The sequence below is a fragment of the Podarcis filfolensis genome (assembly GCF_964270895.1).
Source record: "Podarcis filfolensis genome assembly, chromosome: 12".
Classification (NCBI taxonomy): Eukaryota; Metazoa; Chordata; class Lepidosauria; order Squamata; family Lacertidae; genus Podarcis; species Podarcis filfolensis.
In genome coordinates this window covers 18,774,378-18,800,506 of record NC_139614.1, presented here as the reverse complement: position 1 = coordinate 18,800,506, position 26,129 = coordinate 18,774,378, and the positions used below count along the sequence as shown (strand labels likewise).

Here is a 26,129-nt window from a genome sequence, read left to right as displayed (position 1 = left end):
ACACAGTATGGTTGTCAGGGGAACGATGACTTTGAACTTCTTGACTTGTGAGTATAAATCTCAACAGTACAGCTGCCTTAGTATAGCTCTTTGCATTTAACAAGCTCAGGTTTACAAATAAGAAGTCACTGCAACGGCAGACTGTTCTCCAAAAAACACTCCCGGCAAGTGAAGTTCATAAATGCAGGCTCACAGATGTGCAGTATAAGCAAAACCACTTTAATTGCAACAGTCCTTGGGGGTTGAAATGGTTGAAAAGGAGGAATGGTTGTGCAACCAAAGATGACTGCCACATTGCACACCACAAAAAGATGTACTGCAAGAGTACAAAGACAGGTATCTTAGCCATTTCTTGTTATTACACAAAATTTGCCTTTGCTGCTACTATATTTACTATAGTGTGACAATTTATCATTTTTAGATTCAAGAATAACTAACTTTGCATGTCTTGTGGCACCTTAAACACAAACTGGATGATTAAGGTTTCAAGAAGTATGATGCAAACTTATCCTCATTTGGCATACATATGGAAACAGGGGTATAAGATATAGGGGAGAAACTACTTATAAACACTTCTAGAGAACACACTACGGGCCCCTCAACCAGGTATCTTCTTGCTACTATCCAAAATGCACAAGGTAGGCAAACTTGGGTGCCTCATTATTTCCTGCAACTGATATAACAGCACTGCAGTTATTTGTTGAACACCACTGACTCAATAAGGAAACTATAGTCTATTAACTAGTCCAGTGAATACCATTCTGATGTAATGGCTCTCTCTGTGATATTTATATATGAAGATAAAATTCAAGCAACCAGAACTGTTCTCCCTGACGATACCATGGTATATAGCTGGAAGTTTAAGCAGGCTGGAAGTAATTGAATAGGATGGTTGGGCACCATGTCCAAGTCATGTACAGCAGTATCCTGCCAAGGAACTGTGGCTGAAAAAGGTGGGGAAACTCAAGGATGCCCTATGGAGATCCCTGTGACAGTAAGGCTCCTTTAAGACCTGGGCTTGAGGAAACGAGGGGTCAGCTGTGGCCAGCTGCAGGGAATGGAATGGCAGAAGCTGGGAGGCTAATTATGATTCAGGTCTATTGTTGTCAGCTTACAACAGTTTTTAGCTTTGTTCCCCAATACTTTACAAGGAACAATACCATCCCCACCTAAGCAGAAGTGCACACATGAAAGGGAATAGATCGTGCTCATCATCTATAAAATGCATATAAGTGAATGAAGCGCTATTTTGAGCAGGCAGTACTATCATTAGGTTGTCTGAGCTACAAAGTAATGAATACAGTTTGATAGCGAAGGTCTGACATGGATTATTTGACTGATGTAATGATTACAGTATTAAAAACAGGCTGATTGATAGAAAACAAAATCTATGTGCTTCTTACTTGCAAATAATTGAATAAATACCAATGCTTTTCAATGAATGTGCTCCGGAGGACATTGCTATGGTTGGCTGCTGCCAGCGATAACTCCAGTTACAGTGTGGGTTGTACCTTAGAATTTATAGGAGACCATTTGAGTGCCAACTGACCAAAGTGGGCACTGGTAACTGGGAAATATAATGATTTGCACATCCTAGTTTTGCACATCTTTTTATATTAATGTCCAATATATCATAAGATGAAAAGTTGTGCATTTTGTCTCCTGTTCATCAAGGATACACGGGGTGTATATACTCCAGAAATGGCACGGGGGAAGGTATTAAAGATACACAGGACTGTGACTTCAATGTGATTTGCTTTTACTTAAAAATAATAATGCATGGGAGTCCAAGTCAAGGCTCTCCCAAGGTCATTTCTAGTTTGACCCCAATGATGCCTTTTCATCTGGAAAGCGTCATTTGTGAAAGCCTCATGATAAATAATGTGCATCCTGCTTACATTTGTGGAAAATGCCCTTTGCTAGTGCCTCAACCCTTATCTGATTTTGCTACAGGGTAAATATAAATGGGGTAGCCAATCACAGAACTCCCAGTTTGGTCAAATCCAGTTTGATCCCAAGTATTGCACGCAACCTGATTCGAAGCCTACAACAAAACTAAAAGACATCTGAAGGCAGCCCTATATAGGGAAGTTTTTAATGTGTGATGTTTTACCATGGTTTGATAATTTGCTGGTGCAGAATACCCTCAAAACCTTGTACACATGCACACATATACATGCACCCACACTTACTTCCTGGGTGACTTACTTTTGTCACCGTTCCCTGATTCCCCTCCCACCATTGGGTCTTGCCCAACAGTCTGACAGGAGTTTTAGAGAAACTAAACAGACTTAATTTTCAGCCCAAAAGGTCAATTCACCTAATGAGAATGCAAGTTGGGCTGAACTGTGCATCTGACTTCTTCATCACAACCATATACTAACTAAAAATGTGTTTCTCTTCCACCACAGCCATATACATTCATGCATTACTTTTTTCATTATAGTACTCTGAAATGTTTAGGACGCAGTTATGACCTTGGATGACAATGGAGTTCAGACACCACCTCCACAGCTCTAGCTTTGTGAAAATTCGTACAATCAAGAAATTGATTGAAGAAACCACCTTTTCACAACATCATCATCTTGGTCCTGGTGGTTGAAAATTGACGGCACAAAGATGTTGAATAGCTGGAGAGGCGCACAAGTCACCTTTCAGCTTAGTGCACTAATCTGGAGGTGAAGTGCGAAAACACAAGTTGTCAACATGAAATAACAAGCACCATCAGGAAAGAACGATAGAAGCATAGCTGTTTTCATTTGGGATGTTCTCTTAAAGAGATTAAATACAGTGTGCGAAAGTTCTTTTGGAACATTTTTTTGGGGGGGGGCAATCCCATATTAAAAATTCAACTCTTTTTCCTGTAGGAAAGACTGACATTATTTCATGTAATAAAAATTCCAACTAGCTGCAAGTTACCATTCCAGTGTGTGTGTGTGTGTGTGTGTGTGTGTGTGTTGCTTTCATCCCAAAGCAGGGAGCAGCATACGAAAACAGAATATAGACTATAATACAGGTAAAATTCTAATAATCAACCTGTGGCAATCTTTCTTTCAGAGGCTTGCTATGTTTTGGACATTATGTCTCTCTTAGCACATGTCTCTCCCTACACCACAGTGTTAGTTCCATGTAATATAGAGATCAAGGGGACCTAGAAAAACCCTGAGTGCTGTGGATAATAAAAGCCCAAGAATTAAAAGGGAAACTGCCTAGGAAATCCTTGAGTTTCACATGTTCGGACCTCCTGATTCACATGACCTCCTGATACACTGCAATCTCCTTCACTTCTCCTGCCTTGTAATAGGTGATATTTGTTTTACACTTTCTCTTCCTCTCCCCAGTTCTCAGAGCACACACTCTGCCTTGCATCGGTATGTATCTTCTTCCAACATCCTTCTTTATCCTAATTCAGCTCCATACATGCCCTTCTGGCATCTTATCACCTAAATTTAACATCAGGCTATCTCTGCCTTTACTACCCTTTAGCCCAAACCGAACTGCTTGTCCAGTTGGAATACTGCCCCTATGATCAATGTTTTATTGCAATCTTCGTATTTTACAATAATTCGTATATTCTCTGTGCTTTATTTAAACATAATTATGCAGAGCAGAAAGAAACAATGCTAGAAAATTCGACGTTGGCATAGGTTTCTGCAATAACAGCTTATATAGCATTATAGTATTCTGAGACTTCACGAGGAATCACAGATTAGTTAGGTCAAAATATTTAATTGCAATTCATTCTTATGAGTGTAAGAGTGCAAGGCAGAGCAGCACCAGAAAATTATTTGAGATCTGACAGTGAGGATGTTCATCTATTGATCTTCCCTTGCCCTACAGGAATAATAAGGCCACTTGAATGCAGCTGGGTGCAATTACAACAATTTAAATAGCAAATTTTGATACATTAATTGCAATTATTTGAATGGCTAGATTAATGTTGAAATCTGAGCATGCAGCCTCTCAATCTTTACTGCACATGACACGATTTAAAGTAGGGAATAATTAACAAACATGTTTAAACTATGTCCAATTAAGCAGCTTTGAAGCCTTTAAAAAAATACTTTCAAGTTTGTTCTACATATCAGCTAACTAGAATGGGGAAAAATGCAATATAATTCAAATTAAGAATCTGTTCAGCAATATCAATTTTATTAATATCATATTGCTGGGTTTGTATGACACCCTATGTGTTTACAGTATATCCCAACGTGCCAACCCCTAAGCCCAAGAAATATGTTGGAATATGAATAAATAGTATTTTATTATGGAGAAACACTGGGTGATATCCAACAAAGTCACACTCAAGAGGTTTCACACTCTACTCAATGAGTCTGCTTCAAGTACAGCTAACATTAGTATGGTTATCACCCAGTTCTATTATTTGTACAGTAACAATATTTTTTTTCTAAAAATGAGAAATAGTATTGTTACAACTTAAAGACTAAGACATTTAGTGCAGTCCATTAAATAACAGCTCTCTGGTGTTTCCATGCCCCCAGTCCTCTTGCTAGGGGAGGTGTCAGTCATTGTCCTCTCATGAATAAGCTAATCTCTGCTTAAATGCCAGCCCATATGAATTGCTATGTAACATTGACCTCTAAAGTGTTTATTTTAAAAAAAATTGATTTGCTCCACTTCCAGCTTGTAAAGAGGTCAGATTTACTCTAACTGCACTTTTGAGAGTGGATTCATACATTTCTTTCTTCACTTAGGTCTGGTTCATACACAAAGTGGGGTTGCTGTGTGCAGGCTCCCACTCCAAAGTGGTAACCTCTGGAGCTAAGTGGGTCAGGCAGATGATTCAGCCTCACATCAGCCTCACTGACAAATCAAAGAGAAAGATAACACTGTTTTAAATAACCACATCTCTTCTGAGCGCCGTGCAGTGTCCAGTTCCAAACGTTACGACTGCAGGTAGGTTTCTAACTAGGTCTTATTCTTAAGCAAGCAATCTGCTCACAGTACTTAGCAACAATAATTCTACGTGCATAAGGTGGTGAAATGTCCTTCTTTACAGAAGGCAATCTTCTGTTTGAAGGAGTCCTCCATTTAAACCAACTGTCCAGTCTAATTATGGCTCAAAAGAAACATAAGAAGGAAGTACAAGGGCCTTCAAGTATCCTTCCAACAGTCAGCACCTAGAAAGCAGACTGAGGAGGCACACAAGTCATAGTCTCCCCCACTTTGATGCAAAACACCCTATTTCAATTTAAAATTACAGTCATTATTGCTAAATTTGAACAAATTAACAAATAAATTAGCATATGCAAATATATGACCTCTTTTATCCCTTTTTTGTTGATGCATTTCCTTATTTTTGAAAATGTGTAAGGGCTAACCCTACCAGCACTCTAGAACTTCGCTGATCACAGATAATAGAAGTTACAATGGTTGAACATAAGAGCTAAGACCTTGAACTTGAGAATAAACTACTTCCACACACAAAAGGGGAAAGAAGCATCCCAAAGTAGAATGTACAGTCTAGATCATTGGGAAGAATTATTATTATTATTATTATTATTATTATTATTATTATTATTATTATTATTCTCTTCATTGTACATGCTGTTTTACAAAGCAGTCTAGGCAAAATTGGAAGGCTCATTCTTCAAGAAACTTGCTGTTTGAAATTTGACAATGGTAGAAATAAGAATGGGAAGCAAGAGGAGGAAAGGAGATGCAAGGGTAAAAATTGATATTCCAGCCTTGCATAAGATAGAAGTGGGATTTCAAAAAGTATTCCAATGCATACATTTCTTTTTTTGTACAAAAAGCAATAGCTTTGATGGCACATCATTAAATATTATATATGCCTGCTTAGTATTTAAACACTGCAATGTATATGTTTATATTTCTATAAAGGATTTTGGAATGCTAATGCTCTTGTAATGCAAACATTTCATCCATTTGGAGCCATTTTATTTCTCTCTACATCCAATTACATTCCCTGTAAGTACTCTCTACAAGAGGCAAATTTTTATGTAAATTTATTTGCAGTTCAGGATTGTGCTAAATAATTGCTAACAGAAATGTATTATTTAGCTGCAGGCTATCTTACTGCATTAGAATTAAACAGTAACTGTTGCTCTTTCAGCAATGGCAAGAAACACCAGGCTGATGTCAACATCACTTGGATTGCCATTATCATGGTTTCAAAGTAAATTTATATCTCTACCTTTCTGGTTCATGGAAGGAAAATTGGTTATTTCTAGAAGTCCCCAGCTATTTTCAGCCTAACGGCATAGGAGGTGGGGATTCTCAGCTTATATTTTTCCTGGTATTTTAATTAAGCACATTTTTATTAGCCATGATTATACTATTATTATACTGTGCAGGGACGCGGGTGGTGCTGTGGGTAAAACCTCAGTGCCTAGGACTTGCCGATCGCATGGTTGGCGGTTCGAATCCCCGCGGCGGGGTAAGCTCCCGTCTTTCGGTCCCAGCTCCTGCCCACCTAGCAGTTCAAAAGGACCCCCAAGTGCAAGTAGATAAATAGGTACCGCTTTATAGCGGGAAGGTAAACGGCGTTTCCGTGTGCTGCGCTGGTGCTGGCTCACCAGAGCAGCTTCGTCACGCTGGCCACGTGACCAGGAAGTGTCTCCGGACAGCGCTGGCCCCCGGCCTCTTAAGTGAGATGGGCGCACAACCCTAGAGTCGGACACGACTGGCCCGTACGGGCAGGGGTACCTTTACCTTTTTATACTATTATTTTACTTAGGATTTCACTGTTAAAGTAATAAACATGTTGTATTGATCCATTAGAATTTTTGAGAGGCTAAAAATATTTCCTGATTGATGGGGCAGACTTCAAACGGTGGTGTTGGTGAATCAGCACATGTAGTCTGGCCATAGAAACCACTATACATGTTGTTTGGACTACTGTAGTGCATAGTAATGTTGTTTGGTCTACATGGGGCTACATTTCAAGGACATGCCCTCCAACATTTCTCCAATGAGAATGGGAATGTCCTATTCCATTAGCAGTAGTAGTAGTAGTAGTATGTTTTAGGACTACAATTCCCATCATCCCTGACCACTGGGCCTGTTAGCTAGGGATGATGGGAGTTGTAGTCCCAAAACATCTGGAGGGGCGAGTTTGGGGATGCCTGCTTCAGATGGCTATGGGGTCGGATAACTCCATACCTTCCAACATTTCTCCGATGGAAATAGGGACGTCCTAAGGAAAAGAGGGACATTCTGCGATCAAATCAAAAAGTGAGACAGCATCTCTAAATCTGGGACTGTCCCTGGAAATTACAGACACTTGATGGGTATTCAGAAACTTCAGAATACCCTTTAAGAATTCTGCAGCCAGAACACTGACCAGGGCCAGTCTTACAGCTTTACTGGCTGGGTCCACATCTGGACACAATTTGAAGTACTGATTATGACCTACAAAGTCCTACATGACTTGGGACAGGGTTACTTTTTTATTTTATTGTATTTTGTCACATTTCCAGTGTTGTTTACCGTTTTTATCTCCCTGCTTATAAACTTGTATGGTGCTCCTAATATGCAATACTGTTTTAAAGACAAAATGGGCTTTATTACTGTATATATTGAGTTGGTGTGTTTTAGTGATTCTGTAAGCCACTTAGGATTTATTTATAAAGAGAAGTGAGGTAGACATTTCTTTATAAATAAATGCCTAGGCTGCAGAGCTCTGATCACCCAGAACTGATGCACCCCTTATTTGTGTCAACCAAAAAGCAATGTCTCAAAATCCTAGAAATATGACTTGTGCTTTTTGCGAGTAACTACAGCACTGTAAGAGTTAGAGAATCCCTTTATTTTAAGTGGACAATAATATTACAGCCTCAGAAAAATACTGTGTTGCACAGTCCTTAATTTTTTTTATACCTGCATTATATTCACAAAGTATTTCCTCCCTCAAAAGAAAGTTGAACCACACACAATGGCCCTGAACTCCACAGCCAGGAACTAGCCAAACTTTCTGCACTGAAATGGCCTGTTTAATTCATTTTGATGAGTACTTTATCCCCAATCAAACAGGAAAATGATCCAAAAATTAAAGATCTGATTAATGCTTTCTATGACGTTAAAGCAACTCCTAAATATTAATCAAATCTTAAGGACAAGCATTTAGTTATTCTCAAAACTCATAACGAAGCACCTGCAGTTTGTAAGAGGGAAAATAATAATTATTAAAGCCTATGAGTTACAGAGGGTGCTTTGATTAGTCTGAGACTTTTTTCCCCTTCTGCCTTCTGTAATCAAGTTAATTATTGCATGCAATAACTCCTGTAAGGATTACACTGTATTTAACAAAGCAAGCCTTGTGCGTGGGTGCTTATTAATTATGACAGCTCCCTGCAAAGCCCTATTACTAGTTAATGCTTTATTCTATAAAGAGATGTCTCCTACTTCAGAATCTAGTTCTGTCTCAATTTGCTTCTGAAGATATTGGCATTACACCAACCAGTTGTCTAAGTCAGTTTTAGCTTGATTCGAGGGGTGGGGCAGCAGTGAGGGGAGTCTGGAAAACTCAAATTCACATTGAAAAGAAAACAAGGGGTGGTTCTTGTTTTTGCTCGCCAACCAGTTAACGCTGTCCTGTTCAAAGAACCAGTAAATCACTTCAAAATGTTTCATGAACTTGACCTATCCATTTCAAAATCAACAATATATTTTAATCAATAGGGTCCAGTTCTGCATTGACAGCATCTAATTTCTTTGCATAAGGCATGTGTGGTGAGGCCTTACTCCAAGCAAGGCACAGGCAAACCTGGCCCTCCAGGTGTTTTGGGACTACGATTCCCATCATCCCTGACCCCTGGTCGTGTTAGCTAGGGATGATGGGAGTTGTAGTCCCAAAGCATCTGGAGGGCTGAGTTTGCCTATGCCTGCTCCAAGCCAACCTGACATTCAGCAACAGCAGCCAGAGACCTGAGGGCTGGCTGAAGGACAACCATAATTCCCAAGGATGAAGGAGGGGCTGGCCCATGGCATAGTCACTAGCTGCCTGTGCCATGTGCTCTTTACCCAGCCTGCCCCACCACCCACACCATACCATCCCCTGCCCTGCACCACTGCGATTGGGGCCACTAATCCTGTGAGCAGTCTGGTTGTTGCATTTTCCACTAGCTGAAACTTCTAGACCAGATGCAAGGGCAGCCTCACAAAAAGTGCAGTAATCAAGCCTTGAGCTTACCAATGCATGGACCACTGCAGTCACAACTGAGCACCAGCCCAAACTGGTAGAAAACACCTCTTGACCACAAAAGGTAACTTGGGCTTCTAGTGACAGAGATGGAGTACCCCACTATGTACCTGCTAATCAGGAGTGCAACTCTGTCCCAAACAAGCAACTGATCTATGTCCCAGGTAGACAAATTGATTTAGCAGGGCCAGAATCAATAACAATTGTGTGTGTATGTGTGTGTTTACCATCAATAATATAATCATCACAGTCTATACCTTCTGCATTTCCTTTCCTTCTGATCTCATTCTTTACAACACACACACACAACTCAGGATAAGACTTCATGCATCTAATGAAACTGGCTTTCATGTGGTCCATTCTAAGATACACAATTTGTTGGTCTCTAAGGAGTTGTTTTTCTGCAACAGAGAAGCATAGCCATTCCTCTGGGAATTATTAACAATGTGTATCCTTCTAAATAGTCATGTCACTTGACAACAATGTGTACATGGTGAGGCACAGAGCCTTTTCAGAGTGTCTTCAGAAAATAGTTCAAAATCTTGCAGGCCATATGTTATCATCAGTTTGGCAGCATGGATGGCACAAATATTCTTTTACTCACATGTTTATTGTGTTGGCAGCTGCCTCCCTGCTTAATTTACTGGTATGCTTCCATCCTGTCTTGTTACGAAGGTGCATGCACCTCGCTCTCAAGCCTTCCAGAGTATTCGTTTCCTGTAATGAAAAACAAGAGTGGTGCTTTTGCTGTCCTTACATCTTACTGTGTCTCTTTCTTCTTAGCCTGCAAGGAATTCCTTGCACCTGCTGAAGCCCCCCCCCCCCCCCCGAAAAAACTCATATTGAATGTACCTACATTTACTATGGTTTAGGTACAATTTTATATGACTGATGACTGCAGATGCGCAAATGCATTTTCAATGCTCAAGTCTCTCCATCCAGCTCATCACTGGTGTTCCTCTTTTATCCTAATGATAGTACTTACCATAAAATACCTAATCTCCAAAGTACACCAGTACTGAAAGGTTAAAGGAGTGGACGGGGGGGGGGGGGGCAATATCCCTTCTATGTTTTCAGAAACACCCGTATCTGTGTCTATATTTGTTCTAGTCTCTATGTTGATGTTGAGTATCTTCTGTTTGGTTTGGATCATAACGTAACAGCATAAACGTCTTGCCAAGTCAGCCCATGCAATCCAACATTATGTATGTGCTTACAAACTGGCAGGTGCTGACAAAGGAAAGTCAAAAGCAGGTCATGGTAGTGAAAACCATTGTCCTGGTCCTCCATACAGGAAAGTAGTGCCTTTCAAAGGGAGGCCCACTTGTCTTTTGCTTTTGTTAAATAGAAAAAGTGAGTGGTTTGAGTGTTCCTAATGGTGCAAATTAACCAACCACGCAATCCACTGTTTTGTATATAATTCCATTTATGTTTACTTAATTTACCTGAATTTGGAACTCTTCCTTGGAATTGTTTAAAAGCTGGAAGAGTAGGATGGTTCATACAGCAGTAAGCCAGAAATATATGCATTTTGTAGTTTAATAATCAGGTTTCAATTTGAAAGGCACACACACACACACATTTAATTATAAGAATGGATCTTGATAAAAATAGAAAAGTGTAGGGAGCACACAAAATTAGATTTAGTATTTGAACAAATAGGAGAGATTATATTGATTTATCTGTTCATTTCCATATACAATTCAATAAAATGTATCACTTGAAACTTAATGGGAAGGAAAAATACCCTCAGACTTCCACAGGATTGGTGCAAAGTATTTTCAACATGTCAATACCCTGCATTCACTTTATCTAAAGCTTCCTCAGATGCAGCTCTAAGCAAAACAAATTGCATTAGGTAATTAATTTCTTATGGACTGAGCTGAACTTTCAGTTTTGCAGAAATGGTGTATATCAGATACTAATGCCTAAAAACACAAATTAGATATTTATCTGTAAATATTCTGCTCATAACATTGATATTTCAAGCAAGCACTGTGACTCATGAACAAAGTTTATACAAAATCGAAACTAACCTATTTAATAAATGAAACAAATCTGCAGAAGGAAAATATGGCAATTTGCCAGGATTGGGGGGGGGGGTTTAATCACTAATTTATTTGAGAAATCCTGTAGAGCCCCAATGGGAGCTTTGCTTCCACTGCAAATAGTTGGCATGGTGGGGGACAATTCTGATTACCATCACAGCTAGGGCAGTGAGTTAAAGCCCCTCTTCCCCCAAACCATGCTGCCCATCCATCCTGGACCCTCCTGTGCCAGCTCTTTGTGAAACATATATCAGCTACGCGAAGCCAAACTTCAAGATAAACATCTACTTTGCCTTCAAAGGTGCAAAACATAGAGCCAGAAAGATATAGTCCCATAATCTGTGTCGTATCATCTGAGTTGTGGTCTCTATTTATATATCCTAGTGGCTGTGTGTGCAGTGATTTAGTGCAGACATGCCACGTTCAGTGCTCTGTGGTTGTGATGTGGGTGTAGCAGTTGTCAGCATAGGGTCAGGTCCATCTCAGGTGTGAAGTTATGTCATCACTGGGGTGCATGGATAGCAGGTACTGTGTAGTGAGGTGCTGTGTAGAAGGGCATGAGCAGTTCTTGAACCATGCAGAGTTTCACATGGCTTGAAGCTCTGCAGCTGACAGCAGCGGCACTCCAGTAAGTTTCCTCAGGGCCATAAATTGCTTTGCCTGTAAAGAACCATCGTATCTTAAAGCGTTGTTAAAGTGCCGTGACACATGAAACATACATAAGTGAGTGCACTTTTTTTGCATCTGAGGTCTTATTTAAACTGGGCAATACTTTTTAGAATATTACAAGATATGAACCACAACTTTTACATTTATGTGTGTGTGTTTAGGTTTTTGTTTTTAATTGTTAATGTAAACTGCTTTGAGTTACCACAGTTGCTTTCTGTCTGTAACCAAACTTTCTGTCTATAAACACACATTTCACCCAGTTCTGTGTAACTTTCCAAACTGTTTTAATGCAAACAAAAAACGTGTGCAGAGAGGCAATGATGATTAATCCCTATCAATCATTTATCGCTCAAAAAAAAAATCACCCCTCCCAGCTAGATACATGAGTTTACATCTTTTTCTCGAGGAGAAAAGGTTTCTCCAAAGTTTCCCCCTGACAACTACTGCTGTGCCTACCCCTGCTTGCTATTTTCACAGACACACACCCCACTTCACATTTTCCTCTGCCTTTCTTGCAGGCAATGGGAAAACCTAGTAAGTCTGAACTGCAAAAAGAGAGAGAAAGATTCCTTTGGTCACTGTGTTCAGTTATTAGGGTGAGCACAACCCCACTGCAGCACAATTTTCCCCCAAGTTCTGTAAAGAGAGGGGCGGACAGAGGGGGAGAAGGCTGCTTTCGACATATCTGCACAGGTTCAGCACAGCATAGTTGATCCAAGAACATCCCTTTTAACTTTGTACAGCACATATTACTCTCCAGACTGCAGAAGCCAGGATGCATAGGGGAAACAAATTAACCACTGAAAACACACTGATACTGGCTGTATCAGCAAATGACTTCTCAGCTCACTCTCCAAAAATACTGTAACCATCTCACTTTATGGCCTGCCCTGCCAAGAAAAGATTTTCAGTCTGCAAACTTAATCAGGACAGTGAAAATCCAGCTCAATATCAACAACCCCATTAGTAACTAGAGGAAGAGCCAAATGACATCATATTCATGCAGCCAATCATTAGCAGTCTCAAGTTTGAGCCAATCTTATTTTTTTAAATGCATATTGATTGTAAATATAATAATATATATTGTCGTTGCATAGAGAAGGAGGAAATGAATTGTCAAGTTTAAAAATATCAACTCAAATGAATTATTCAAAGATAATACCAGGAGCTTATAGTATTAATATTCTATAGTTTTACCAACATTAAAAAGTAATCACTGTTATTTCAAAATTGTGAAATAAATAAGTTATAATTTACATACAAACACCTGAAATACCAATCGTTATGATCCAGTTGTATATTTCAAATAAATTATATTTCATATTACACACCATCATATTTCAAATTACATCTCTCACCAAAAATCTGTACAATACATAAACATTAAAAAACAAGAAAGGAAGATACATAAAAGGTGTGTTTTCTCCCCCCCCTCCCCCCCCATTGCTATAAACTAAACACAACCTACCTTCCACTTGCTATCAACTTTAAAGGATTTTTAAAGAAATTATAACAAGTATTGTGGTAATTTGTATTCCCAACTATTTACTAAGTAATTGACACAATTATGGAACCAACAACTGAAATGTGAGGTTTGGGGAGGAAATGTTTTGCTCACTACAGAAATGTGTTTGTAGTCATTCACATGATCAATAGGCATATGAATAACCATGAATTACTTACAGTAATTTTTACATTGCTCGTACTAGCTTTGGTATCTAGTTACACAAATATGATGACCACAATCCAACTCAGGTTAAATCATGCATACGACTATTGAAATCAATAGGGTTAAGAGCACTTTACTCTGTTCAGTTGCAGCCAATAACGACCGACAAAATAATCAGTATTGTGCAGTTGTTAGGTTTGGATATTTTATTTCATTTTATTGCTTAACATCAGCAACTAACTAAGCTTTGGTTTAAACTATGGCGCATTTACAGTTCTTATTCCTCACTTGATAGACTTCAGCACATTTATTTTATGCACAGTTCATTGATCAAAAATAATTATTTACGAAAAGTATTAATTTAGCTGCAGGATGCAACATGAAAGCAGCTTCCTTAGACTAAGCGCAAAATTAAACCTAAGTGACTGGAACTAACGTTATTTGTCGCAATTATGCTTCACTTTGTTGTAGCTGACATTCATTTTCTATTTTTACACTTCATAACATTTACCAGGGATGCAAGTTCCAAAAATCAATACTAATAAAGTTTGGTCAGTATTTACCCTCGTTTTATCCCAATCAGTTGTGGCCTACGGGCCATGAGGTCCTCAGAGTGCTGGAGAAGTAGTTATGAGTAAAGGAAATAAAATCAAGACTTTGGGGGAAGGCAGTATACCCTTACGTTTGTCAGCATTAATTTAATAGTGCTAGGACATATTTCCAGGGGGTAGAACGTCTAACTCTCAAGCGAACACAATACACCCACACTTCATTTTCACAATAAAGGTTTGCTCAGATTCATTCATGATTCACCCCAGATGATATCTGGCTAAAGGGGAATATATCAGTACTCACTTTACAACTAAAGTAATTCAGTTTTTGTTTGGGTAGGACTGGGGGAGAACTTGTTTGCTGAGCATAAAGGAAAATCCTCCATAATTTCATCTGTAACCAGTTTAGCATTTATCTTTCAGGAGTTGCATGCTCCTGCACACCTAACTTGCCTCTTGGGCCAGCTATAAACAAAACTATTTCTTTTACTCTCATATAAACCTGCATTGGCTCCCACTAGTTATTTGGACGTACATGGCTTTTATGACTATCCCAGGACATGGCTTTTGCTGTTTTTCAGGTTCTCGCTGCAATGCAGCTGAAATGTAAACTTGCTGCCATTCTGTGTTGCTTTCGCAGTGTGAGCAGTACTTCTTTTAGCTGTTTGGCTGCAAGCGCTTACTGCTTAAAATATATGTAGAGTGAATGCGTCATGAAAAGTTAATTTTTAGTCAATAGGATTGTTCCCTGTATGCATTAATAGTCAAATATGGTTATAAGAATAATTTGGAAAGGTTTTTTTTCTTCTTTTTTTTAAATATAGCTCTTAGCCAGGAAGGAGCCAAAGCAAATAATGATGAGCAAACATCAGTGTTATTTCAGCCCCAGCCACAAATCTGAGCTAGCATCAAGGGAATAGAGCTTTTACTTGTCAGAGCAGGTTCTTTGATAGGTACTTAGTACATAAACTAAAAGCCAGACATGTTGAATCAGTTGAATCTGGGAGAAAATGTTCTTAATGTGAAGAGCCTCTAATTTGCAGCATGATGGAGAATCTTTAATGTGTGTCAAAGGGCAAGCCAGAATGTGGGTGGCACAGCTTAGCTTGATCAAGGGAGAATATAAAATAGATTGGGCAGGATTATGACCAGGCTAATTCAGAGAATACAGGGGTTCAATTCAGGGCATATAAAACAGTTCTGATCATGTTTGTTTATTTTAGGGAAGTTTCCAATGTTTGATGTTTTATCGTGTTTTTAATATTCTGTTGGGAGCTGCCCAGAGTGTCTGGGGCAACCCAGTCTTATGGGTGGCATACAAATATTACTACTACTACTACTACTACTGTTATAATAAACTAAAAGGTCACAGATCACAAAGGCAGCATAATCAATCAAGAGGATGAACATTTTAAAGAAAGAAGTCTGAGAAAATAAAAATATATTTGCCTGGCATATCTGGATAGAGTGCGCCACAACTGGGCTGCTACACTGAGAGGGCACTCGGTAAAGAATTAAAATAGCTAGTAGAAGGGACACCACAGGACAAAGCAAATAAAACAAAGTAATGAATTTAGGGAGGGATACAAAAAAAAAGTTTAGGGATTCATGCACAGGACTTAGTACATTAATGAGACTTCATGCATGATCCATTCACTGTACCCTCAGCTATGCAATCACCAACAACACTGCATTGGATGCATTATTATGTCCTGGCCATTTAGGATTATGAAAGTTGTCCCAACTTCCAAGACAAGGGGCGTAACGGGCTTATGGGTGCTGCGCTGATGCACAAGGGGTTCAGGAAAGTAAACACTGTGCAAAACGGTTGTTGTCTGTACTTCTCTCCCATGGAAGGAAACAGGACATACATTAGCCACGGCTAAGTACTGACAATGATTTCAATGGACATAAGAGCAACTAACTTTAACTGGAATCCAGCCTGCAGTTCTAAGCCACTCTCACTGTTGAATGTCACTACTATTTATAGGGGGGGGGACTGCATAGCCTGCATTGTTCATTGCAGTCACAAGGCTGTGGTGAACATAAAATCTGAAAATTGTATGTAAAGCACACGACCTGGGATAAATAAATAAACAAATGCACACAGCACTGCACAGTGTATTGCACTGGTCACCTCACTTGGATCTGTCCCAACAGTGGCTTTGATGTAGCTACGGAGAGAAGCAATTCTGTCCTCAAATGCCTAGCAGAATTGTCACAGTAGGTTTCTGCGGCTTCCAGCATACTATTTACTGGGGCAGATGTTAATAGGCGTTGTACCTCTTGGCTGCATGGGTACCTGAAGACTCAACAAAGGTAGCAAAGCATACCTTTACTGCCTTCAGGGCTGTTCAGCAGGCACAATATATGTTCCATCATCAGCAGAATTGTTTCCTCCCGATGTATATTCTTTAAGCCTAAAGTAGTCCAATAAGCCTGAATCACTCCAGCTAACTTCCCAGTTTCCATATCATCAATAATCATAAAATCCATAGAACATTAGAAGCCCACTTGTTTTTAAATTCCGAAACTTGAGTAAATAAACCCAGCTTTTATTATTTAAATCCTTAAACTCCTGGGAATTTGATTCACAACACTCAGAGAGGGCGCTGGAATGTAAATCAAATCAATATATTTCCATTTCAGTTTTTATTGACGGAGTGGTTGTTACAGCTGACATAAATCCAAGTTTAGCTCAAAGTTGTGATCATTCTTTCCTTGGGTAAATGTTGTGAAAAGCTGACAATACAAAGAAAAACTGTCCAGACAGGTTGGTTCTTATAAAAATCTGTTTCACACTCTGATGGTGCTAATTGATTCTTAATGGGTTATGGTTACGGTGTTATTTGATATTAAGAAGAAGAAAAAACCCAAACCATGTTTTTATAGGAAGAAAGTTTTGAAGGTTGGGGTTGCAGAAAGGGGAATTATATTTAATCACTAGACATGTGGGAGGATTTCAACCTGGCAGCAACTGCTCACATGGGAATCCAACAGAAAAAGCTTCTCTCAATGAATTAGAAATTAGCAATAGACAAACTTGAAAAAGATATTGTACTTATATGGCCCAATGCAGAGGTTTTCTGGTGTTCAAAATGATCATTATATAAAACATGACAATTCTCCCCTGCACCCAGTCCTCCAGCCTAGACTAGGACCCGGACCCTGCAATTATAATCTGAGGCCTTTTTTCATGTGCCCCCTCCATGAGAGATCTGGAGAGTGGCAACATGAGATTAGGCATTTTCTGTGATGGCTCCCCATTTGTGGAATGCTTTTCCCAGAGAGGCTTGTTTGGTACCTTCATATCTTTAGGTGCCAGGTTAAAACATCCATCTTCACTAGGGCAGGGTGATATATCAAAATATTGTCCAAAGTTAGTTTGAAGTCCGTATCATGATATCAGTTTCATAATTTTTGACCTGGCCATATATCATGAATAAGTGTGTGTGTGTGTGTGTGTGTGTGTGTGTGTGTGTGTGGTGTAAAAATCACAATGTAGGGAAAGCCAGCCAATGCCTCTACATAGATCCATCCTTATTTAAGACACCATGATATATTGGTATATCACAATGTTTAGCTGGTGATATATCACAATGTTGAAAACCAGATATTGCCCAGCCCTACTCTTCTCCTAGGCCAGGCATGTCCAAAGTCCATTTGAGGGGCCTAATCCAGCCTGCCGTTTGACTTAATCTGGCCCCCATGGCAGTATATGTCATGGGGTAAAATCCTAAGCAACTTCAATCCAAAAAAAAGCTGAACAAATTTGTACTAAAATTGTAAAAAAAAAAAAAAGCTCAACTTCAATCCTAAAAAAAGCTCAACTTAGGTCAGCCCTCACGCATGTTCACTTCATCAATTCTGGCCCTCTTTGAAAAAAAGTTGGGGCACCTCTGACCTAGGCCTTTGGCTGATGAAACCATCTATGGTCTTTTAAACTGTGTGAAGTATTTTTTTGTTATTATGTTATGTGTTTTTGTGTTTTTGTACCGTAAACTGCCTTGTGCTCCTTGGTTGAAGGGCGGTATATAAATTTAATAAATAATAATAGACTAGTACTGCACCGAATACCCAGGTGGGCATAGCAGAGTCAGGTCAATTCCACTCAGTTTGTTCACTCAGATCTTGGTGATGATAGATGTCTAGATGAAATAATACAATGTCCTATATCTTAGGCAGCAATTTTATGCACAGGTCGCTTACAAAGGGGAAGTTACTTCCAAGCACATATGCATAAGATTACACCAACTGTCCTTGACTTAACGTTTAACAGTAGCCCATGGAACAATGCATGTTCTCTTCTGGGCCACGGTTCTTTGGAGCAAAACAAAACAAAACGGGGGGGGGGGGGAGGCATGCATACGAGTAGGATGGTGATAACATGTCTTATGCTTCCCTCGCCTTACCCAGACAAGCTTTTCCACAATAGCAAATAACTACCAGAAAAGCAGAAGAATATAAACCAGACCTTCCCAAAGTTCAACAAGCAGCAGCAACAGATGAAAAGCCTTTTTCAGGAGCCTACTCCAATGCCTACTTCAATGACTACTCCAAATTCATCTTACAGGCTTTTCACTCTGAGTGATAGAGCAGTACTGATTCTAGCAGCTAGCTGCTGGATTTCCTTTATTTTTAAGGACGTATATTAGCATTCCCTGTTCTTAAAAAAATAATAATAATCTTGGCTTACAAACATATATTTAAAAATCACAGCTAAGTTACATGAAATACCATGATAATAATATGCCATTAGCAAAGAAATGAAATGAGCATCAAAACACCCAGGAAGGCAGCCTAGAAGTTAAATATTTTTCATCTGTGGGATGTGTGGCAGATGCCTACCATGGCTACCATCCTGAACAGGGTTCAGACATGAAGCAACCCAGAATGGCACTCATAAAATATTCTCGGTAAACTCCTCACTGTTCTTCCCAATTGAATTTGAAGCAGAATGCATTATCTCTTTTGATGGATGCCAAACTAATGCCGAGAGTAACTAGAGCTTCTCTGGCATGTCTGGGACAGAGGTTGAGAGGAGTTTTCATAGGACTCTGCTGAATGTAACCAATAAGCCTGCTCCGTACTCCTTTAACCTTTTCAACATCCAGCTACTCACACCTACACTCAAGTGACTACTGTATCATTATCAGCATTTATAATTTCAGGGCATATACTCACCAAACAGCCCTAACGTATTTAATTTGCCTCATTTCCAATACATTTTTTATTTGGAGAAATGGCCTTGATTTTTCACATCATCTTACTAAGAAACATTGCCAGTAGGCAACAGTTATTCTGGCTTCGTTTAAGATGGAATACATGAGGCATTTTACGTTCAGGGGATGTTAAGATTTTGATTTCTCTTCTGGGGACTCACTGTGACACTGTTTTAAAACTCCTGTGCTAAATAGATAGCAAAGCTGATAAAATAAAAAGCTGTTCATAGGCAAAATATAGTCAACACAAGGAAGTGCATCACTCCAACGTTCATGTAATTGTGATCCTGTAAGACTTGACTGCCATCAGCATTTTTATATTTCCACATGAAATATGGGCAAGAAGTTACTTTAGACATGCCCTACCATCGTTAAAAAATAATCTGACTATATGGCATAAAAACCTCCATAATTTAGTTATTGCGGGAGGAAACAGCACCTAAGGTACAGGCCTCTAAGGGGCAGGAAGTCATTTCTACTGAGTATGTTGGGATTTTATTTCATATACTTTCATTTCAGATTTACAGGAATCTCTCCCTATAACATCTAGAGACATATGGTTGTTGTGATCTTAGTTTGGGTGTTATTATTTAACATCTTTAGGCTTTGCATGCCCTGCCTTTAGTTTGATATATTAGGAGATTTTTGTTATTGCTTTTCTGTCATCATGACTCTATAATAATTTGAAAGCTAATAAAAATGGAGCCTGCCCACAGCTGTTATTCTTTTCACCTGCCCAATGATAAGCTGCCATCGTTAGAGATTTGTGTGGCTCGCATGGAAAGGATTCTGTCCTGCAATTATTTTTTCAGCCCATGCATGATTTTGACAATTACGGGGTTTGGATACTTGTCAAACTACTGCGACTTTACGATTTAACCACTTGGTAAGAATTCAGTTTCAGTGTAAGGGATAAAGAAATGGTCATCAAGCAAGTTAATTTGATCTTGTCAAAAATGCTCAGTTCCTTTCCCATCTTCTGTACTGTTCACAGGACAATCAAATGAAGCTGGTAGTGGTAGTTTTGTTGTTGTTGTTATTGTTTAGTCATTTAGTCGTGTCCGACTCTTCGTGACCCCCTGGACCAGAGCACGCCAAGCACTTCTGTCTTCCACTGCTTCAAGCAGTTTGGTCAAACTCATGCTGGTAGCTTCGAGAACACTGTCCACCCATCTCATCCTCTGCCGTCCCCTTCTCCTTGTGCCCTCCATCTTTCCCAACATCAGGGTCTTTTCCAGGGAGTCTTCTCTTCTCATGAGGTGGCCAAAGTATTGGAGTCTCAGCTTCATGATCTGTCCTTCCAGTGAGCACTCAGGGCTGATTTCCTTAAGAATGGATAGGTTTGATCTTCTTGCAGTCCATGGGACTCTCAAGAGTCTCCTCCAGCACCATAATTCAAAAGCATCAATTCTTCGGCGATCAGCCTTCTTTATGGTCCAGCTTTCACTTCCATACATCACTACTGGGAAAACCATAGCTTTTACTATATGGACCTTTGTTGGCAAGGTGATGTCTCTACTTTTTAAGATGCTGTCTAGGTGGTAGTTTTACCTACTGTCAATTCATCAGCTGTAGCTATAGGCCACAGGGCAGTTAAAAATAAATAAATAAATCAAGACACAGTTCCAACAGTGTTGCTCAACCACTCAGTATTATTAGAATAACTTTATCGTTTTTAATATTATTAAAATAGTGTCATTGAATATGTGCAAGGGCTAGTGGTTCAGAGGTATGCCAGTGGTTGTACGGGTTCAATTAGGGTGTCCTGCAATCAATAGCAGCTCAAGCTGCACTGTGCAAGGAATTGTTTGGAAAGCGGATCCAGACCAGGGACAAGGGTTAATATGAGGAGTGTTTGAGGAGTATTTGCTTCACACCTGATCTTGCTGGGCGTTGATGGAAGCTGACATTTACCCTCTGACTCTCTGCAATGTTGGTGCTGCAGAGCAATGGAAATCAAGTCAATAGCTTGGCTTACTGGACATTGCCCTGGTGGTACAGTGAACTTGGGGAGGGAGGCCTGCTACTACAGTTTCTTATTCAAAAATCCCAGCACCTTACAAAATGTTATATATTTGTTACATTGGATGTTGACAATCCAGGATATTCTCTATATGAGGTCTCAGAGATACACTGCAGAATGTTGACACATGCTTAAATGCAGTTGCCAGAATTCACTAGTGTGTGTAGTGTTCAAGAAGTAGAGAGATATCTTTCTTATTTTGACAATTGCTCCATTCATATGGGATTGTTAGCATTCACCATTTTGGGGACATTGACTGTAATATGTGCACAGCATATCCACAGTACACCTTAACATTATCTCTGTTTCCTTCCTCAAACCACAGAAACTGCAGGCCAATGAAACAGGCATAGATATATTGTTCTCTCTTTGCTTTAAACTTTAAATGTGCTGGTTAATAACTTGTTCTCTCTTCCACTCTACCCCATTTTTCATTTTTTATGCACACTTCAAAGACCATTTTGCTTGCTTCTCAGCAAGAGTGCAATTTTCTTTTACCAGACTATTCTGGTTCATGGGCAGCCTAACGCTACATGCACTAGGAGGATTTTGTACCATCCAAGTATTGACCTTTGGAGAGTGCCATCTGTGTACTTTATAATCCTTGCACATATAACACAGATGCTAAGCAATACAAACTTCAAAAAGTGAAAAAGGAAGAAAATGGAACACCTTAAGTTTCAAAGCTTGCTGGAGGGGGAACAGACGAATAATAATATGTATTTGTGACATTATATATTTTGATACCTTTTCAAAGTTGTCCTTTCAAACAGCTTTGTCACTGCAGTTTACTTGTACGATATAGTTACTTGATCTTTTTTTTTTTTTGCTTTATTAACAATCTCTTATATCATATGACATATTTCATATGATATATTTCATACAGCATGTCTCGTATAACATATACATATACATATGTATTGTACATCTTCTTGAGTAAACATATATGTAATCTGTGTAAGCAAAAGGAGTTACTTGCTTAAAACATGTAACATTTCATTCCAAGCATCTAGTTTGCCAGGCTCACCACATGAGCAGTCATATGGCATATAGGTGTACCTGGGAAATGTCAGTAGCCTGGAAAAAAAATGTGCAATGAGCTGGTACAAATTTATCTGAAAGCATTCTTAAAAAAAATAAAATCCACCCTTTTCAGATCCCGTTGAAATCTATGGCATAGTTTCCACTGACACAGGTGAAAATAAGCCAGAGCTGGAAAAGGCACCAACAAGTTTTATACCAGGCCGTGTTCCAGCAAAGCACTGGAACATGCTCTCAACAATAAACATATGGCTGTGGAATGTTTCACATGAATTGTGGTACACATGTCTTGCACATTTCACAGACGCATAGGCCAAATACCCAGCAGGGGTAGGGAAGATATTGGCTACGTTGTGATTTAGAAATTCGGCGCTACTGGCTCCTAGTAACATTCAGAGTCGTATGTGTATTGAGACAAAATATATAATATAATATATATATCATTATATACCTTATTTTTCCGTGTATAACATGAGCCCTATTTTTGGGGATTCCAAATAAAGAAATCCCCCATATACACTATCCGTGTATAGACAACTCCCAATTTTAAACTTGAAAAAATAGGGGGGGGGTTATGGTCTTATATACGGTATATAGTATAATATATAATATAAAGTTATGTGTGTTCCTCTTCCAATGCAATCTCCCAAACATTCCACACAATGTTATCAGAGGAACATATAACATGATACTTTGCATAATTTCTGCACCTCATTGCAGCTAAAGGTAACTTTAGGAAAAGAATGTAAATACGTCACATTGCTGCTCACGCCAGTTTTACTTCATTTCCTAAAGGTGATCCCATAGTTGTAAGAAATTAAAGAACTCTCCATGGAAATCTACACAGCAAACATGGGTGCCTCAAGTGTTTCTCCAGTGCCAGAGAGCAATGATATCAGTACTTGGGTATAAACATACCTAGTGGAAGAAACTTGACTGGAATGCCCTGCATTACCCTTGAATGAAACAGTACCTTTACATAAAATATGAAGACATGTATTCCTCAGGGGAAAGCTGGTGTTCAAATATTTCACAAGACATTCTGTAGATTTACCATGTAATTGGCTGTATTTCTACAGTATTCTAATTTGATTTGTATTTCACCAACCACCTTTTATGTAGAAACCCATATATTGGATGGCAAACTATAGAGGGGATCGATAAGAGCTGGAGCGCATCCTCTCTCAATGGAATAAGAAAGAAGCCACAGAATCAGAAAACATTTCATCTGTGAAAAGTATCTAGGTTGCAAATATGTTGAACACTGCAGTGTGCTAAAAGACTGGTGGCTGTGTGAAACCTGAATTTCATGGAATAACATAACAAGAGTCCTGAAACCAAAGGCCTATCTATCCCAGCATCCTCTTTCCCACAGTGGCCAACCAGTTGCCCATAAGATGCCCAACAGCAGGACATGAGGACAATAGTGCTCATGATCCCCAGCGACAGTATTCAGAGGCATGCTACTTCTGATACTGGAGGTAGTATACAATCATCATGATGATCAGTCATTGTTAGACTTATCCTACATGCAGCGGCGTAGCATGATTTGCTGGCGCTGGGGTGCGGAGGGTGAATGGAGCCTGCTGTGGCAGCCCAGCCCTCACCAATGCCACTGGAGCAATGCCAGCCTCAAGCCATTTTGCAAGGCTGGGACAGCAGCGTAGCAACCCCCGCTGGTGCCTGGGGCGGACTGAGGTTGTTGCACTCTTTTTTTAGGAAATCAAAGTTGTTGAGTTTTTTTAAAGATCCCTGTGCCACCCTAGGACACACACACCATCCTCTGGCTAGGATCACAGGACCCTTCTTGTGCTACCTTGACAGCCCCAAGCTGCTTTGTGAGGCTGGGATCATACCAGCCTCGCAAAGCAGTGCAGGGCTGGCAGGGTAGCATGAGCAGCAGCACCCCCAAAAAATGTGCCACTGCCCCGACAGCCACTCCCCTCCCTGAGGCTACATCCCTGCCTACATGCATTTGTCCAATTCCATTTTAAAGTTACTGAAGTTTATGGTCATAACCACATATTGTGGCAAGGAATGTTATGGTTCAGTTATGTTTTTGTGATACACCTTTTTTTGTCACTCCTGAACCTCCCAGCATCCAGCTTCATTGAATGAACCAATATTATACTATCATGGGAAAGGCAGGAAAAGTTCTCCCTATCTACTTTTTCTACATCCTGTGTAATTTGATACTCCTCTATCATGCTTCTGCAGAAAATCAGAATGAATTATTTGAACTGCAGAAAATTATTCACTGCCACACTTAGAAAGTTAATAAAATAACTGTTTTTCTTTGGGTTTGTTTGTTTTTGTTTTTACTAATATGCTCCACAAATATACAACATCCATTAATGTCCACTTGCATTTATTTTTGCCAAATTTGTGTTCCTTCTTGTTCTCCTCGGTGGGACAAGCCTTGCATGTTTTAAAGTCTTCTTCCCTCAATTAACTTAATTCTGCTTGTTAAGCACTTCAGATATTGCAAGGGATGTGAAGTGCAGGTTATGTTCAAAGCCACAATCATTACAAATACAGATCCCAGAGCCTGCGAGGTTCCTACTGCTTCTTTTTCCACAGTGAAGAAGTCTTATTCAGAATGTATCCAGTGGTTTTCTTCCACTGACAGAAGGCTCCTTGAATTAACAAAGGCTTTGTGCAGTGGAACAGCCAGGGAAATGATTGCCAACAATTCCCCCTCTAGTTGCCAATTCATGCCAACTCCAGTGCCATTCTAAATAGTCCTCAAACCCTTTGAAGCAGATGTGGGCAACAGGACTTAAGACCGAGGGGAAGAGAGTGGAATGGAATGCTGGGTGAAGCTAGAGTGAGTGACAGATAGGAGCTGTTGGTCAGAAATGAGAGTTGAAAAATAGGGCAGCCGAAGAGTCCGTGAGAAAGAAGGCATGAAGTGGAAGATAATGAAAGTGCACATGAAAACACATAAATTTTAAGAGTTAGAATAGGGCATTAGAACTGTGAGTACTGTGTATAAAAATGACTACTTGTTCTGGATGCTATGTTCCTTAAAACATAAACATTAATTTAATTAGCTGTCTGTATTCCGGTCTGGGATTCTAAGGTTAATATATTTCACCCGACATGTCTGGTAAGGATGTACTCAAGAATATAAAGTCAGCAGGTGGCAGCAGGTATTTTGAGGGAAGTCTGGGCTTAGCAACTGAGCTAGTGACCATCCTCAGACAGACCTAGGGAATATCACAAGCAGTTTTATCCAATTTGTTGACTACAGTGTTTCATTAAAAGGGAGTTGAATTATTTCCTCACTTAAGCCCCAAACACTGCTAAGCACAAGGGCCATGATGCTGGGTGTTTTTTTCCAGGACACAGATAAGCTCCTTTAGTAATTCAGGAACAGGATACTGTGCTTGCTTGCTTCAATAATCATCAGACAGATAACCTTGTAAACAGATGCACTTAGGAATGGCCTAGTGAATTACTGACACTGGACAGCTATAACCTTCAAAGTCATGCACATCAACCACAGAGAATTATGCTCAAAGGAGAAAGAAATTGCAACCCCATCTTGTTATAGACACTTATAGCAATATATTTACATCCACCCTGCCACTGTCACATGTGATCATAACTCAATGATCTGAAGAAGAAAAAAGATTAAAAAGGCCACTGGGAAGCAGGAAAAAATGCAGTTGATAAAATCTGGACATGTGAAATAGACATAAAAGGAACATCAAATGTTA

The 26,129-nt window shown here is 39.5% G+C and overlaps 1 protein-coding gene across 9 annotated transcripts in view; it reads right to left on the bottom strand.

The window, feature by feature from the left end:
* Positions 1 to 26,129, bottom strand: part of ZNF385D (zinc finger protein 385D) — a 589,542-nt gene that overhangs the window by 338,809 nt on the left and 224,604 nt on the right. For 2 of the 9 annotated variants that reach the window (XM_083578091.1, XM_083578090.1), the window contains one exon: positions 9,789 to 9,901. The exons of the other annotated variants lie outside the window; for them this stretch is intronic. The gene's annotated coding sequence lies outside the window, so the exon portion shown is untranslated. The remainder of the gene's footprint in view (positions 1 to 9,788; positions 9,902 to 26,129) is intronic. 9 annotated transcript variants of the gene reach the window in all.